This window comes from Haliotis asinina, chromosome 3 (genome assembly GCF_037392515.1).
Source record: "Haliotis asinina isolate JCU_RB_2024 chromosome 3, JCU_Hal_asi_v2, whole genome shotgun sequence".
In the NCBI taxonomy this organism is placed as follows: domain Eukaryota; kingdom Metazoa; phylum Mollusca; class Gastropoda; order Lepetellida; family Haliotidae; genus Haliotis; species Haliotis asinina.
In genome coordinates this window covers 56,944,851-56,962,042 of record NC_090282.1, presented here as the reverse complement: position 1 = coordinate 56,962,042, position 17,192 = coordinate 56,944,851, and positions in this window count along the sequence as shown.

The following is a 17,192-nucleotide window of genomic DNA, read 5'->3' as shown; positions in this document are numbered from 1 at the left end:
CGACAATGCTAGACCTCACAGGGCGCATGCTGTAAATGATTTTTTGCGGCAAAATGCAATTGACAGAATTCCATGGCCTGCCATGAGCCCTGACCTCAACCCCATTGAACATTTGTGGGACTTTATTGGCCGTCGTGTGAGGCAGAGAGACCCACCAGTCCATAATCTCAACGAATTGACGGCTGCCCTGCATGAGGAGTGGAACAGGATCCCCCAGAATCAGATCCGGAGACTCATCCAAGGAATGAGGAGGCGTCTGGAATCGGTGGTGCGTGCGCAGGGAGGACACACTAGATATTGATGAAAGTCGGTGTGCAGACTCTCAGATGACTGTTCTTTCTTTCCATGTGACATTTGTGTTAATACACCTGACAACAACGTCTGTGGATGAATAGTAAATTGTGTCCATTTTTTCATGAATTTAAGACAGTTTTAAGAATTTGGATTTCGTTGCAATAAAGCAAAGTCTTGATACTTTTTCCCTTTAAGTTGTTTGTCAGAGATCGTCTGTTGAATAAAAAAGTGTCAAACTATATCAACCCGGCATATTTTGATTGTCAGAACACTTCAAAGTTGCTCCAATAGAAAAAATTGGGGTGTTGCTTGATTAATTTCCATGTGTATAGATAAATACTTGCCTTTATGGGCCTCTGTCGGTATGGTGTCAGTCGGCCATCGTCCCTCCCGTCCATGCAGTGTCCTGTTGGCAGTCGTCACTGCCTCTGGGGGACTTCACGGTCCATTTCTGCCCCCAGGATGATGATGTCCAGGGTGCTGAGAGTAAAGATAATGAAGATTTTAGTGTTTGAAAGAGTTGATGTAAATAGATATATACTTGCCTTTATGGGCCTCTGTCGGTATGGTGTCAGTCGGCCATCGTCCCTCCCGTCCATGCAGTGTCCTCTTGTCAGTCGTCACTGCCTCTGCGGGACTGCACGGTCCATTTCTGCCCCCAGGATGATGATGTCCAGGGTGCTGAGTGAAGATAATGAAGAGTTTAGTGTTTGAAAGAGTTGATGTAAATAGATAAATACTTGCCTTTATGGGCCTCTGTCGGTAGGGTTCCAGTCGCCCATCGTCCCTCCCGTCCATGCAGTGTCCTCTTGGCAGTCGTCACTGCTTCTGGGCGACTTCACTGTCCACTTCTGCCTCCAATATGATGATGTCCAGGGTCCTGAGAGTAAAGATAAAGAAGAGTTTAGTGTTTGAAAGAGTTGATGTAAATAGATAAGTACTTCCCTTTATGGGCCTCTGTCGGTATGGTGTCAGCCGCCCATCGTCCCTTCCGTCCATGCAGTGTCCTCTTGGCAGTCGTCACTTCCTCTGGGGGACTTCTCGGTCCATTTCTGCCTCCAGGATGATGATGTCCAGGGTCCTGAGAGTAAAGATAATGAAGAGTTTAGTGTTTGAAAGAGTTGATGTAAATAGATAAATACTTGCCTTTATGGGCATCTGTCGGTATGGTGTCATCGCCCATCGTCCCTCCCGTCCATGCAGTGTCCTCTTGGCAATCGTCACTTCCTCTGGGGGACTTCACGGTCCATTTCTGCCCCCAACATGATGATGTCCAGCGTGCTGAGAGTAAAGATAATGAAGAGTTTAGTTTTTAAAAGAGTTGATGTAAATAGATATAGAATTGCCTTTATGGGCCTCTGTCGGTATGGTGTCAGTCGGCCATCGTCCCTCCCGTCCATGCAGTGTCCTCTTGTCAGTCGTCACTGCCTCTGGGGGACTGCACGGTCCATTTCTGCCCCCAGGATGATGATGTCCAGGGTGCTGAGTGAAGATAATGAAGAGTTTAGTGTTTGAAAGAGTTGATGTAAATAGATAAATACTTGCCTTTATGGGCCTCTGTCGGTAGGGTTCCAGTCGCCCATCGTCCCTCCCGTCCATGCAGTGTCCTCTTGGCAGTCGTCACTGCTTCTGGGCGACTTCACTGTCCACTTCTGCCTCCAATATGATGATGTCCAGGGTCCTGAGAGTAAAGATAAAGAAGAGTTTAGTGTTTGAAAGAGTTGATGTAAATAGATAAGTACTTCCCTTTATGGGCCTCTGTCGGTATGGTGTCAGTCGCCCATCGTCCCTCCCGTCCATGCAGTGTCCTCTTGGCAGTCGTCACTGCCTCTAGGGGACTTCACGGTCCATTTCTGCCCCCAGGATGATGATGTCCAGGGTCCTGAGAGTAAAGATAATGAAGAGTTTAGTTTTTGAAAGAGTTGATGTAAACAGATAAATACTTGCTTTTATGGGCCTCTGTCGGTATGGTGTCAGTCGCCCATCCTCCTTCCCGTCCATGCAGTGTCCTCTTGGCAGTCGTCACTGCCTCTGGGGGACTTCACGGTCCATTTCTGCCCCCAGGATGATGATGTCCAGGGTGCTGAGAGTAAAGATAATGAAGATTTTAGTGTTTGAAAGAGTTGATGTAAATAGATAAATACTTGCCTTTATGGGCCTCTGTCGGTATGGTGTCAGTCGGCCATCGTCCCTCCCGTCCATGCAGTGTCCTGTTGGCAGTCGTCACTGCCTCTGGGGGACTTCACGGTCCATTTCTGCCCCCAGGATGATGATGTCCAGGGTGCTGAGTGAAGATAATGAAGAGTTTAGTGTTTGAAAGTGTTGATGTAAATAGATAAATACTTGCCTTTATGGGCCTCTGTCGGTAGGGTTCCAGTCGCCCATCGTCCCTCCCGTCCATGCAGTGTCTTCGTGGCAGTCGTCACTGCCTCTGGGGGACTTCACGGTCCATTTCTGCCCCCAGGATGATGATGTCCAGGGTGCTGAGAGTAAAGATAATGAAGAGTTTAGTGTTTGAAAGAGTTGATGTAAATAGATATATACTTACTTTTATGGGCCTCTGTCAGTATGGTGTCAGTCGCCGATCGTCCCTCCCGTCCATGCAGTGTCCTCTTGGCAGTCGTCAGTTCCTCTGGGGGACTTCACGGTCCATTTCCGCCCCCAGGATGATGATGTCCAGGGTCCTGAGAGTAAAGATAATGAAGAGTTTAGTGTTTGAAAGAGGTGATGCAAATAGATATTTACTTGCCTTTATGGGCCTCTGTCGGTATGGTGTCAGTCGCCAATCGTCCCTCCCGTCCATGCAGTGTCCTGTTGGCAGTCGTCACTGCCTCTGGGGGACTTCACGGTCCATTTCTGCCCCCAGGATGATGATGTCCAGGGTGCTGAGAGTAAAGATAATGAAGAGTTTAGTGTTTGAAAGAGTTGATGTAAACAGATATATACTTGCCTTTATGGCCCTCTGTCGGTAGGGTTCCAGTCGCCCATCGTCCCTCCCGTCCATGCAGTGTCTTCGTGGCAGTCGTCACTGCCTCTGGGGGACTTCACGGTCCATTTCTGCCCCCAGGATGATGATGTCCAGGGTCCTGAGAGTAAAGATAATGAAGAGTTTAGTGTTTGAAAGAGTTGATGTAAATAGATATATAATTGCCTTTTGGGGCCTCTGTCGGTATGGTGTCAGTCGGCCATCGTCCCTCCCGTCCATGCAGTGTCCTGTTGGCAGTCGTCACTGCCTCTGGGGGACTTCACGGTCCATTTCTGCCCCCAGGATGATGATGTCCAGGGTGCTGAGTGAAGATAATGAAGAGTTTAGTATTTGAAAGTGTTGATGTAAATAGATAAATACTTGCCTTTATGGGCCTCTGTCGGTAGGGTTCCAGTCGCCCATCGTCCCTCCCGTCCATGCAGTGTCTTCGTGGCAGTCGTCACTGCCTCTGGGGGACTTCTCGGTCCATTTCTGCCCCCAGGATGATGATGTCCAGGGTCCTGAGAGTAAAGATAATGAAGAGTTTAGTGTTTGAAAGAGTTGATGTAAATAGATATATAATTGCCTTTTGGGGCCTCTGTCGGTATGGTGTCAGTCGCCCATCGTCCCTCCCGTCCATGCAGTGTCCTGTTGGCAGTCGTCACTGCCTCTGGGGGACTTCACGGTCCATTTCTGCCCCCAGGATGATGATGTCCAGGGTGCTGAGAGTAAATATAATGAAGAGTTTAGTGTTTGAAAGAGTTGATGTAAATAGATAAATGCTTGCCTTTATGGGCCTCTGTCGGTAGGGTTCCAGTCGTCAATCCTCCCTCCCGTCCATGCAGTGTCTTCGTGGCAGTCGTCACTTCCTCTGGTAGACTTCACGGTCCATTTCTGCCCCCAGGATGATGATTTCCAGGGTCCTGAGAGTAAAGATAATGAAGAGTTTAGTTTTTAAAAGAGTTGATGTAAATAGATATAGAATTGCCTTTATGGGCTTCTGTCGGTATGGTGTCAGTCGCCCATCGTCCCTCCCGTCCATGCAGTGTCCTCTTGGCAGTCGTCACTGCCTCTAGGGGACTTCACGGTCCATTTCTGCCCCCAGGATGATGATGTCCAGGGTCCTGAGAGTAAAGATAATGAAGAGGTTAGTGTTTGAAAGAGGTGATGCAAATAGATATATAATTGCCTTTATGGGCCTCTGTCTCTATGGTGTCAGTCGCCCATCGTCCCTCCCGTCCATGCAGTGTCCTGTTGGCATTCGTCACTGCCTCTAGGGGACTTCACGGTCCATTTCTGCCCCCAGAATGATGATGACCAGGGTGCTGAGAGTAAAGATAATGAAGAGTTTAGTGTTTGAAAGAGTTGATGTAAATAGATATATACTTACTTTTATGGGCCTCTTTCTGTATGGTGTCAGTCGCCCATCGTCCCTCCCGTCCATGCAGTGTCCTCTTGGCAGTCGTCACTGCCTCTAGGGGACCTCACGGTCCATTTCTGCCCCCAGGATGATGATGTCCAGGGTGCTGAGAGTAAAGATAATGAAGAGTTTAGTGTTTGAAAGAGTTGATGTAAATAGATATATACTTACTTTTATGGGCCTCTGTGAGTATGGTGTCAGTCGCCCATCGTCCCTCCCGTCCATGCAGTGTCGTCTTGGCAGTCGTCACTTCCTCTGGGGGACTTCACGGTCCATTTCTGCCCCCAGGATGCTGATGTCCAGGGTCCTGAGAGTAAAGATAATGAAGAGTTTAGTGTTTGAAAGAGGTGATCCAAATAGATATATAATTGCCTTTATGGGCCTCTGTCGGTATGGTGTCAGTCGACCATCGTCCCTCCCGTCCATGCAGTGTCCTCTTGGCAGTCGTCACTTCCTCTGGGGGACTTCACGGTCCATTTCTGCCCCCAGGATGATGATTTCCAGGGTCCTGAGAGTAAAGATAATGAAGAGTTTAGTGTTTGAAAGAGTTGATGTAAATAGATAAATACTTGCCTTTATGGGCCTCTGTCTGTATGGTGTCAGTCGCCCATCCTCCCTCCCGTCCATGCAGTGTCTTCGTGGCAATCGTCACTGCCTCTGGGGGACTTCACGGTCCATTTCTGCCCCCAGGATGCTGATGTCCAGGGTCCTGAGAGTAAAGATAATGAAGAGTTTAGTGTTTGAAAAAGTTGATGTAAATAGATATATGCTTGCCTTTATGGGCCTCTGTCGGTATGGTGTCAGTCGCCCATCGTCCCTCCCGTCCATGCAGTGTCCTCTTAGCAGTCGTCACTTCCTCTGGGGGACTTCACGGTCCATTTCTGCCCCCAATATGATGATGTCCAGGGTCCTGAGAGTAAAGATAATGAAGAGTTTAGTGTTTGAAAGAGTTGATGTAAATAGACATATACTTCCCTTTATGGGCCTCTGTCGGTATGGTGTCAGCCGCCCATCGTCCCTTCCGTCCATGCAGTGTCCTCTTGGCAGTCGTCACTTCCTCTGGGGGACTTCTCGGTCCATTTCTGCCCCCAGGATGATGATGTCCAGGGTCCTGAGAGTAAAGATAATGAAGAGTCTAGTGTTTGAAAGAGTTGATGTAAATAGATATATACTTGCTTTTATGGGCCTCTGTCTGTATGGTGTCAGTCGCCCATCCTCCCTCCCGTCCATGCAGTGTCTTCGTGGCAGTCGTCACTGCCTCTGGGGGACTTCACGGTCCATTTCTGCCCCCAGGATGATGGTGTCCAGGGGTCTGAGAGTAAAGATAATGAAGAGTTTAGTGTTTGAAAGAGTTGATGTAAATAGATAAATACTTGCCTTTATGGGCCTCTGTCGGTATGGTTCCAGTCGCCCATCGTCCCTCCCATCCATGCAGTGTCATCTTGGCAGTCGCCACTTCCTCTGGGGAACTTCACGGTCCATTTCTGCCCCCAATATGATGATGTCCAGGGTCCTAAGGGTAAAGATAATGAAGAGTTTAGTGTTTGAAAGAGTTGATGTAACTAGACAAGTACTTCCCTTTATGGCCCTCTGTCGGTATGGTGTCAGCCGCCCATCGTCCCTTCCGTCCATGCAGTGTCCTCTTGGCAGTCGTCATTTCCTCTGGGGGACTTCTCGGTCCATTTCTGCCCCCAGGATGATGATGTCCAGGGTGCTGAGAGTAAAGATAATGAAGAGTTTAGTGTTTGAAAGAGTTGATGTAAATAGATACATACTTACTTTTATGGGCCTCTGTCGGTATGGTGTCAGTCGCCCATCGTCCCTCCGGTCCATGCAGTGTCCTCTTGGCAGTCGTCACTGCCTCTAGGGGACTTCTCGGTCCATTTCTGCCCCCAGGATGATGATGTCCAGGGTGCTGAGAGTAAAGATAATGAAGAGTTTAGTGTTTGAAAGAGTTGATGTAAATACATGAATACTTGCCTTTATGGGCCTCTGTCGGTATGGTGTCAGTCGCCCATCGTCCCTCCCGTCCATGCAGTGTCCTCTTGGAAGACTTCACTTCCTCTGGGGGACTTCACGGTCCATTTCTGCCCCCAATATGATAATGTCCAGGGTCCTGAGAGTAAAGATAGTGAAGAGTTTAGTGTTTGAAAGAGTTGATGTAAATAGATAAATACTTGCCTTTATGGGCCTCTGTCGGTATGGTGTCAGTCGCCCATCGTCCCTCCCGTCCATGCAGTGTCATCGTGGCAGTCGTCACTGCCTCTGGGGGACTTCACGGTCCATTTCTGTCCCCAGGATGCTGATGTCCAGGGTCCTGAGAGTAAAGATAATGAAGAGTTTAGTGTTTGAAAGAGTTGATGTAAATAGATAAATACTTCCCTTTATGGGCCTCTGTCGGTATGGTGTCAGCCGCCCATCGTCCCTTCCGTCCATGCAGTGTCCTCTTGGCAGTCGTCACTTCCTCTGGGGGACTTCTCGGTCCATTTCTGCCCGCAGGATGATGATGTCCAGGGTCCTGAGAGTAAAGATAATGAAGAGTTTAGTTTTTAAAAGAGTTGATGTAAATAGATATATACTTACTTTTATGGGCCTCTGTCGGTATGGTGTCAGTCGCCCATCGTCCCTCCCGTCCATGCAGTGTCCTCTTGGCAGTCGTCACTGCCTCTAGGGGACTTCACGGTCCATTTCTGCCCCCAGGATGATGATGTCCAGGGTCCTGAGAGTAAAGATAATGAAGAGGTTAGTGTTTGAAAGAGGTGATGCAAATAGATATATAATTGCCTTTATGGGCCTCTGTCTCTATGGTGTCAGTCGCCCATCGTCCCTCCCGTCCATGCAGTGTCCTGTTGGCATTCGTCACTGCCTCTAGGGGACTTCACGGTCCATTTCTGCCCCCAGAATGATGATGACCAGGGTGCTGAGAGTAAAGATAATGAAGAGTTTAGTGTTTGAAAGAGTTGATGTAAATAGATATATACTTACTTTTATGGGCCTCTTTCTGTATGGTGTCAGTCGCCCATCGTCCCTCCCGTCCATGCAGTGTCCTCTTGGCAGTCGTCACTGCCTCTAGGGGACCTCACGGTCCATTTCTGCCCCCAGGATGATGATGTCCAGGGTGCTGAGAGTAAAGATAATGAAGAGTTTAGTGTTTGAAAGAGTTGATGTAAATAGATATATACTTACTTTTATGGGCCTCTGTGAGTATGGTGTCAGTCGCCCATCGTCCCTCCCGTCCATGCAGTGTCCTCTTGGCAGTCGTCACTTCCTCTGGGGGACTTCACGGTCCATTTCTGCCCCCAGGATGATGATGTCCAGGGTCCTGAGAGTAAAGATAATGAAGAGTTTAGTGTTTGAAAGAGGTGATGCAAATAGATATATAATTGCCTTTATGGGCCTCTGTCGGTATGGTGTCAGTCGACCATCGTCCCTCCCGTCCATGCAGTGTCCTCTTGGCAGTCGTCACTTCCTCTGGGGGACTTCACGGTCCATTTCTGCCCCCAGGATGATGATTTCCAGGGTCCTGAGAGTAAAGATAATGAAGAGTTTAGTGTTTGAAAGAGTTGATGTAAATAGATAAATACTTGCCTTTATGGGCCTCTGTCTGTATGGTGTCAGTCGCCCATCCTCCCTCCCGTCCATGCAGTGTCTTCGTGGCAATCGTCACTGCCTCTGGGGGACTTCACGGTCCATTTCTGCCCCCAGGATGCTGATGTCCAGGGTCCTGAGAGTAAAGATAATGAAGAGTTTAGTGTTTGAAAAAGTTGATGTAAATAGATATATGCTTGCCTTTATGGGCCTCTGTCGGTATGGTGTCAGTCGCCCATCGTCCCTCCCGTCCATGCAGTGTCCTCTTAGCAGTCGTCACTTCCTCTGGGGGACTTCACGGTCCATTTCTGCCCCCAATATGATGATGTCCAGGGTCCTGAGAGTAAAGATAATGAAGAGTTTAGTGTTTGAAAGAGTTGATGTAAATAGACATATACTTCCCTTTATGGGCCTCTGTCGGTATGGTGTCAGCCGCCCATCGTCCCTTCCGTCCATGCAGTGTCCTCTTGGCAGTCGTCACTTCCTCTGGGGGACTTCTCGGTCCATTTCTGCCCCCAGGATGATGATGTCCAGGGTCCTGAGAGTAAAGATAATGAAGAGTCTAGTGTTTGAAAGAGTTGATGTAAATAGATATATACTTGCTTTTATGGGCCTCTGTCTGTATGGTGTCAGTCGCCCATCCTCCCTCCCGTCCATGCAGTGTCTTCGTGGCAGTTGTCACTGCCTCTGGGGGACTTCACGGTCCATTTCTGCCCCCAGGATGATGGTGTCCAGGGGTCTGAGAGTAAAGATAATGAAGAGTTTAGTGTTTAAAAGAGTTGATGTAAATAGATAAATACTTGCCTTTATGGGCCTCTGTCGGTATGGTTCCAGTCGCCCATCGTCCCTCCCATCCATGCAGTGTCATCTTGGCAGTCGCCACTTCCTCTGGGGAACTTCACGGTCCATTTCTGCCCCCAATATGATGATGTCCAGGGTCCTAAGGGTAAAGATAATGAAGAGTTTAGTGTTTGAAAGAGTTGATGTAACTAGACAAGTACTTCCCTTTATGGCCCTCTGTCGGTATGGTGTCAGCCGCCCATCGTCCCTTCCGTCCATGCAGTGTCCTCTTGGCAGTCGTCATTTCCTCTGGGGGACTTCTCGGTCCATTTCTGCCCCCAGGATGATGATGTCCAGGGTGCTGAGAGTAAAGATAATGAAGAGTTTAGTGTTTGAAAGAGTTGATGTAAATAGATACATACTTACTTTTATGGGCCTCTGTCGGTATGGTGTCAGTCGCCCATCGTCCCTCCGGTCCATGCAGTGTCCTCTTGGCAGTCGTCACTGCCTCTAGGGGACTTCTCGGTCCATTTCTGCCCCCAGGATGATGATGTCCAGGGTGCTGAGAGTAAAGATAATGAAGAGTTTAGTGTTTGAAAGAGTTGATGTAAATACATGAATACTTGCCTTTATGGGCCTCTGTCGGTATGGTGTCAGTCGCCCATCGTCCCTCCCGTCCATGCAGTGTCCTCTTGGAAGACTTCACTTCCTCTGGGGGACTTCACGGTCCATTTCTGCCCCCAATATGATAATGTCCAGGGTCCTGAGAGTAAAGATAGTGAAGAGTTTAGTGTTTGAAAGAGTTGATGTAAATAGATAAATACTTGCCTTTATGGGCCTCTGTCGGTATGGTGTCAGTCGCCCATCGTCCCTCCCGTCCATGCAGTGTCATCGTGGCAGTCGTCACTGCCTCTGGGGGACTTCACGGTCCATTTCTGTCCCCAGGATGCTGATGTCCAGGGTCCTGAGAGTAAAGATAATGAAGAGTTTAGTGTTTGAAAGAGTTGATGTAAATAGATAAATACTTCCCTTTATGGGCCTCTGTCGGTATGGTGTCAGCCGCCCATCGTCCCTTCCGTCCATGCAGTGTCCTCTTGGCAGTCGTCACTTCCTCTGGGGGACTTCTCGGTCCACTTCTGCCCGCAGGATGATGATGTCCAGGGTCCTGAGAGTAAAGATAATGAAGAGTTTAGTTTTTAAAAGAGTTGATGTAAATAGATATATACTTACTTTTATGGGCCTCTGTCAGTATGGTGTCAGTCGCCCATCGTCCCTCCCGTCCATGCAGTGTCCTCTTGGCAGTCGTCACTTCCTCTGCGGGACTTCTCGGTCCATTTCTGCCTCCAGGGTGATGATGTCCAGGGTCCTGAGAGTAACGATAATGAAGAGTTTAGTGTTTGAAAGAGTTGATGTAAATAGATATATACTTACTTTTATGGGCCTCTGTCAGTATGGTGTCAGTCGCCCATCGTCCCTCCCGTCCATGCAGTGTCTTCGTGGCAGTCGTCACTGCCTCTGGGGGACTTCACGGTCCATTTCTGCAACCAGGATGCTGATGTCCAGGGTCCTGAGAGTAAAGATAATGAAGAGTTTAGTGTTTGAAAGAGTTGATGTAAATAGATATATGCTTGTCTTTATGGGCCTCTGTCGGTATGGTGTCAGTCGCCCATCGTCCCTCCCATCCATGCAGTGTCCTCTTGGCAGTCGTCACTTCCTCTGGGGGACTTCACGGTCCATTTCTGCAACCAGGATGCTGATGTCCAGGATCCTGAGAGTAAAGATAATGAAGAGTTTAGTGTTTGAAAGAGTTGATGTAAATAGATAAATACTTGCCTTTATGGGCCTCTGTCGGTATGGTTCCAGTCGCCCATCGTCCCTCCCATCCATGCAGTGTCCTCTTGGCAGTCGCCACTTCCTCTGGGGGACTTCACGGTCCATTTCTGCCCCCAATATGATGATGTCCAGGGTCCTAAGGGTAAAGATAATGAAGAGTTTAGTGTTTGAAAGAGTTGATGTAACTAGACAAGTACTTGCCTTTATGGCCCTCTGTCGGTATGGTGTCAGCCGCCCATCGTCCCTTCCGTCCATGCAGTGTCCTCTTGGCAGTCGTCACTTCCTCTGGGGGACTTCTCGGTCCATTTCTGCCCCCAGGATGATGATGTCCAGGGTGCTGAGAGTAAAGATAATGAAGAGTTTAGTGTTTGAAAGAGTTGATGTAAATAGATACATACTTACTTTTATGGGCCTCTGTCGGTATGGTGTCAGTCGCCCATCGTCCCTCCGGTCCATGCAGTGTCCTCTTGGCAGTCGTCACTGCCTCTAGGGGACTTCACGGTCCATTTCTGCCCCCAGGATGATGATGTCCAGGGTCCTGAGAGTAAAGATAATGAAGAGTTTAGTGTTTGAAAGAGTTGATGTAAATAGATGAATACTTGCCTTTATGGGCCTCTGTCGGTATGGTGTCAGTCGCCCATCGTCCCTCCCGTCCATGCAGTGTCCTCTTGGCAGACGTCACTTCCTCTGGGGGACTTCACGGTCCATTTCTGCCCCCAATATGATGATGTCCAGGGTCCTAAGGGTAAAGATAATGAAGAGTTTAGTGTTTGAAAGAGTTGATGTAACTAGACAAGTACTTCCCTTTATGGCCCTCTGTCGGTATGGTGTCAGCCGCCCATCGTCCCTTCCGTCCATGCAGTGTCCTCTTGGCAGTCGTCATTTCCTCTGGGGGACTTCTCGGTCCATTTCTGCCCCCAGGATGATGATGTCCAGGGTGCTGAGAGTAAAGATAATGAAGAGTTTAGTGTTTGAAAGAGTTGATGTAAATAGATACATACTTACTTTTATGGGCCTCTGTCGGTATGGTGTCAGTCGCCCATCGTCCCTCCGGTCCATGCAGTGTCCTCTTGGCAGTCGTCACTGCCTCTAGGGGACTTCTCGGTCCATTTCTGCCCCCAGGATGATGATGTCCAGGGTGCTGAGAGTAAAGATAATAAAGAGTTTAGTGTTTGAAAGAGTTGATGTAAATACATGAATACTTGCCTTTATGGGCCTCTGTCGGTATGGTGTCAGTCGCCCATCGTCCCTCCCGTCCATGCAGTGTCCTCTTGGAAGACTTCACTTCCTCTGGGGGACTTCACGGTCCATTTCTGCCCCCAATATGATAATGTCCAGGGTCCTGAGAGTAAAGATAGTGAAGAGTTTAGTGTTTGAAAGAGTTGATGTAAATAGATAAATACTTGCCTTTATGGGCCTCTGTCGGTATGGTGTCAGTCGCCCATCGTCCCTCCCGTCCATGCAGTGTCATCGTGGCAGTCGTCACTGCCTCTGGGGGACTTCACGGTCCATTTCTGTCCCCAGGATGCTGATGTCCAGGGTCCTGAGAGTAAAGATAATGAAGAGTTTAGTGTTTGAAAGAGTTGATGTAAATAGATAAATACTTCCCTTTATGGGCCTCTGTCGGTATGGTGTCAGCCGCCCATCGTCCCTTCCGTCCATGCAGTGTCCTCTTGGCAGTCGTCACTTCCTCTGGGGGACTTCTCGGTCCATTTCTGCCCGCAGGATGATGATGTCCAGGGTCCTGAGAGTAAAGATAATGAAGAGTTTAGTTTTTAAAAGAGTTGATGTAAATAGATATATACTTACTTTTATGGGCCTCTGTCGGTATGGTGTCAGTCGCCCATCGTCCCTCCCGTCCATGCAGTGTCCTCTTGGCAGTCGTCACTGCCTCTAGGGGACTTCACGGTCCATTTCTGCCCCCAGGATGATGATGTCCAGGGTCCTGAGAGTAAAGATAATGAAGAGGTTAGTGTTTGAAAGAGGTGATGCAAATAGATATATAATTGCCTTTATGGGCCTCTGTCTCTATGGTGTCAGTCGCCCATCGTCCCTCCCGTCCATGCAGTGTCCTGTTGGCATTCGTCACTGCCTCTAGGGGACTTCACGGTCCATTTCTGCCCCCAGAATGATGATGACCAGGGTGCTGAGAGTAAAGATAATGAAGAGTTTAGTGTTTGAAAGAGTTGATGTAAATAGATATATACTTACTTTTATGGGCCTCTTTCTGTATGGTGTCAGTCGCCCATCGTCCCTCCCGTCCATGCAGTGTCCTCTTGGCAGTCGTCACTGCCTCTAGGGGACCTCACGGTCCATTTCTGCCCCCAGGATGATGATGTCCAGGGTGCTGAGAGTAAAGATAATGAAGAGTTTAGTGTTTGAAAGAGTTGATGTAAATAGATATATACTTACTTTTATGGGCCTCTGTGAGTATGGTGTCAGTCGCCCATCGTCCCTCCCGTCCATGCAGTGTCCTCTTGGCAGTCGTCACTTCCTCTGGGGGACTTCACGGTCCATTTCTGCCCCCAGGATGATGATGTCCAGGGTCCTGAGAGTAAAGATAATGAAGAGTTTAGTGTTTGAAAGAGGTGATGCAAATAGATATATAATTGCCTTTATGGGCCTCTGTCGGTATGGTGTCAGTCGACCATCGTCCCTCCCGTCCATGCAGTGTCCTCTTGGCAGTCGTCACTTCCTCTGGGGGACTTCACGGTCCATTTCTGCCCCCAGGATGATGATTTCCAGGGTCCTGAGAGTAAAGATAATGAAGAGTTTAGTGTTTGAAAGAGTTGATGTAAATAGATAAATACTTGCCTTTATGGGCCTCTGTCTGTATGGTGTCAGTCGCCCATCCTCCCTCCCGTCCATGCAGTGTCTTCGTGGCAATCGTCACTGCCTCTGGGGGACTTCACGGTCCATTTCTGCCCCCAGGATGCTGATGTCCAGGGTCCTGAGAGTAAAGATAATGAAGAGTTTAGTGTTTGAAAAAGTTGATGTAAATAGATATATGCTTGCCTTTATGGGCCTCTGTCGGTATGGTGTCAGTCGCCCATCGTCCCTCCCGTCCATGCAGTGTCCTCTTAGCAGTCGTCACTTCCTCTGGGGGACTTCACGGTCCATTTCTGCCCCCAATATGATGATGTCCAGGGTCCTGAGAGTAAAGATAATGAAGAGTTTAGTGTTTGAAAGAGTTGATGTAAATAGACATATACTTCCCTTTATGGGCCTCTGTCGGTATGGTGTCAGCCGCCCATCGTCCCTTCCGTCCATGCAGTGTCCTCTTGGCAGTCGTCACTTCCTCTGGGGGACTTCTCGGTCCATTTCTGCCCCCAGGATGATGATGTCCAGGGTCCTGAGAGTAAAGATAATGAAGAGTCTAGTGTTTGAAAGAGTTGATGTAAATAGATATATACTTGCTTTTATGGGCCTCTGTCTGTATGGTGTCAGTCGCCCATCCTCCCTCCCGTCCATGCAGTGTCTTCGTGGCAGTTGTCACTGCCTCTGGGGGACTTCACGGTCCATTTCTGCCCCCAGGATGATGGTGTCCAGGGGTCTGAGAGTAAAGATAATGAAGAGTTTAGTGTTTAAAAGAGTTGATGTAAATAGATAAATACTTGCCTTTATGGGCCTCTGTCGGTATGGTTCCAGTCGCCCATCGTCCCTCCCATCCATGCAGTGTCATCTTGGCAGTCGCCACTTCCTCTGGGGAACTTCACGGTCCATTTCTGCCCCCAATATGATGATGTCCAGGGTCCTAAGGGTAAAGATAATGAAGAGTTTAGTGTTTGAAAGAGTTGATGTAACTAGACAAGTACTTCCCTTTATGGCCCTCTGTCGGTATGGTGTCAGCCGCCCATCGTCCCTTCCGTCCATGCAGTGTCCTCTTGGCAGTCGTCATTTCCTCTGGGGGACTTCTCGGTCCATTTCTGCCCCCAGGATGATGATGTCCAGGGTGCTGAGAGTAAAGATAATGAAGAGTTTAGTGTTTGAAAGAGTTGATGTAAATAGATACATACTTACTTTTATGGGCCTCTGTCGGTATGGTGTCAGTCGCCCATCGTCCCTCCGGTCCATGCAGTGTCCTCTTGGCAGTCGTCACTGCCTCTAGGGGACTTCTCGGTCCATTTCTGCCCCCAGGATGATGATGTCCAGGGTGCTGAGAGTAAAGATAATGAAGAGTTTAGTGTTTGAAAGAGTTGATGTAAATACATGAATACTTGCCTTTATGGGCCTCTGTCGGTATGGTGTCAGTCGCCCATCGTCCCTCCCGTCCATGCAGTGTCCTCTTGGAAGACTTCACTTCCTCTGGGGGACTTCACGGTCCATTTCTGCCCCCAATATGATAATGTCCAGGGTCCTGAGAGTAAAGATAGTGAAGAGTTTAGTGTTTGAAAGAGTTGATGTAAATAGATAAATACTTGCCTTTATGGGCCTCTGTCGGTATGGTGTCAGTCGCCCATCGTCCCTCCCGTCCATGCAGTGTCATCGTGGCAGTCGTCACTGCCTCTGGGGGACTTCACGGTCCATTTCTGTCCCCAGGATGCTGATGTCCAGGGTCCTGAGAGTAAAGATAATGAAGAGTTTAGTGTTTGAAAGAGTTGATGTAAATAGATAAATACTTCCCTTTATGGGCCTCTGTCGGTATGGTGTCAGCCGCCCATCGTCCCTTCCGTCCATGCAGTGTCCTCTTGGCAGTCGTCACTTCCTCTGGGGGACTTCTCGGTCCACTTCTGCCCGCAGGATGATGATGTCCAGGGTCCTGAGAGTAAAGATAATGAAGAGTTTAGTTTTTAAAAGAGTTGATGTAAATAGATATATACTTACTTTTATGGGCCTCTGTCAGTATGGTGTCAGTCGCCCATCGTCCCTCCCGTCCATGCAGTGTCCTCTTGGCAGTCGTCACTTCCTCTGCGGGACTTCTCGGTCCATTTCTGCCTCCAGGGTGATGATGTCCAGGGTCCTGAGAGTAACGATAATGAAGAGTTTAGTGTTTGAAAGAGTTGATGTAAATAGATATATACTTACTTTTATGGGCCTCTGTCAGTATGGTGTCAGTCGCCCATCGTCCCTCCCGTCCATGCAGTGTCTTCGTGGCAGTCGTCACTGCCTCTGGGGGACTTCACGGTCCATTTCTGCAACCAGGATGCTGATGTCCAGGGTCCTGAGAGTAAAGATAATGAAGAGTTTAGTGTTTGAAAGAGTTGATGTAAATAGATATATGCTTGTCTTTATGGGCCTCTGTCGGTATGGTGTCAGTCGCCCATCGTCCCTCCCATCCATGCAGTGTCCTCTTGGCAGTCGTCACTTCCTCTGGGGGACTTCACGGTCCATTTCTGCAACCAGGATGCTGATGTCCAGGATCCTGAGAGTAAAGATAATGAAGAGTTTAGTGTTTGAAAGAGTTGATGTAAATAGATAAATACTTGCCTTTATGGGCCTCTGTCGGTATGGTTCCAGTCGCCCATCGTCCCTCCCATCCATGCAGTGTCCTCTTGGCAGTCGCCACTTCCTCTGGGGGACTTCACGGTCCATTTCTGCCCCCAATATGATGATGTCCAGGGTCCTAAGGGTAAAGATAATGAAGAGTTTAGTGTTTGAAAGAGTTGATGTAACTAGACAAGTACTTGCCTTTATGGCCCTCTGTCGGTATGGTGTCAGCCGCCCATCGTCCCTTCCGTCCATGCAGTGTCCTCTTGGCAGTCGTCACTTCCTCTGGGGGACTTCTCGGTCCATTTCTGCCCCCAGGATGATGATGTCCAGGGTGCTGAGAGTAAAGATAATGAAGAGTTTAGTGTTTGAAAGAGTTGATGTAAATAGATACATACTTACTTTTATGGGCCTCTGTCGGTATGGTGTCAGTCGCCCATCGTCCCTCCGGTCCATGCAGTGTCCTCTTGGCAGTCGTCACTGCCTCTAGGGGACTTCACGGTCCATTTCTGCCCCCAGGATGATGATGTCCAGGGTCCTGAGAGTAAAGATAATGAAGAGTTTAGTGTTTGAAAGAGTTGATGTAAATAGATGAATACTTGCCTTTATGGGCCTCTGTCGGTATGGTGTCAGTCGCCCATCGTCCCTCCCGTCCATGCAGTGTCCTCTTGGCAGACGTCACTTCCTCTGGGGGACTTCACGGTCCATTTCTGCCCCCAATATGATGATGTCCAGGGTCCTGAGAGTAAAGACAATGAAGAGTTTAGTGTTTGAAAGAGTTGATGTAAATAGATGAATACTTGCCTTTATGGGCCTCTGTCGGTATGGTGTCAGTCGCCCATCGTCCCTCCCGTCCATGCAGTGTCATCGTGGCAGTCGTCACTG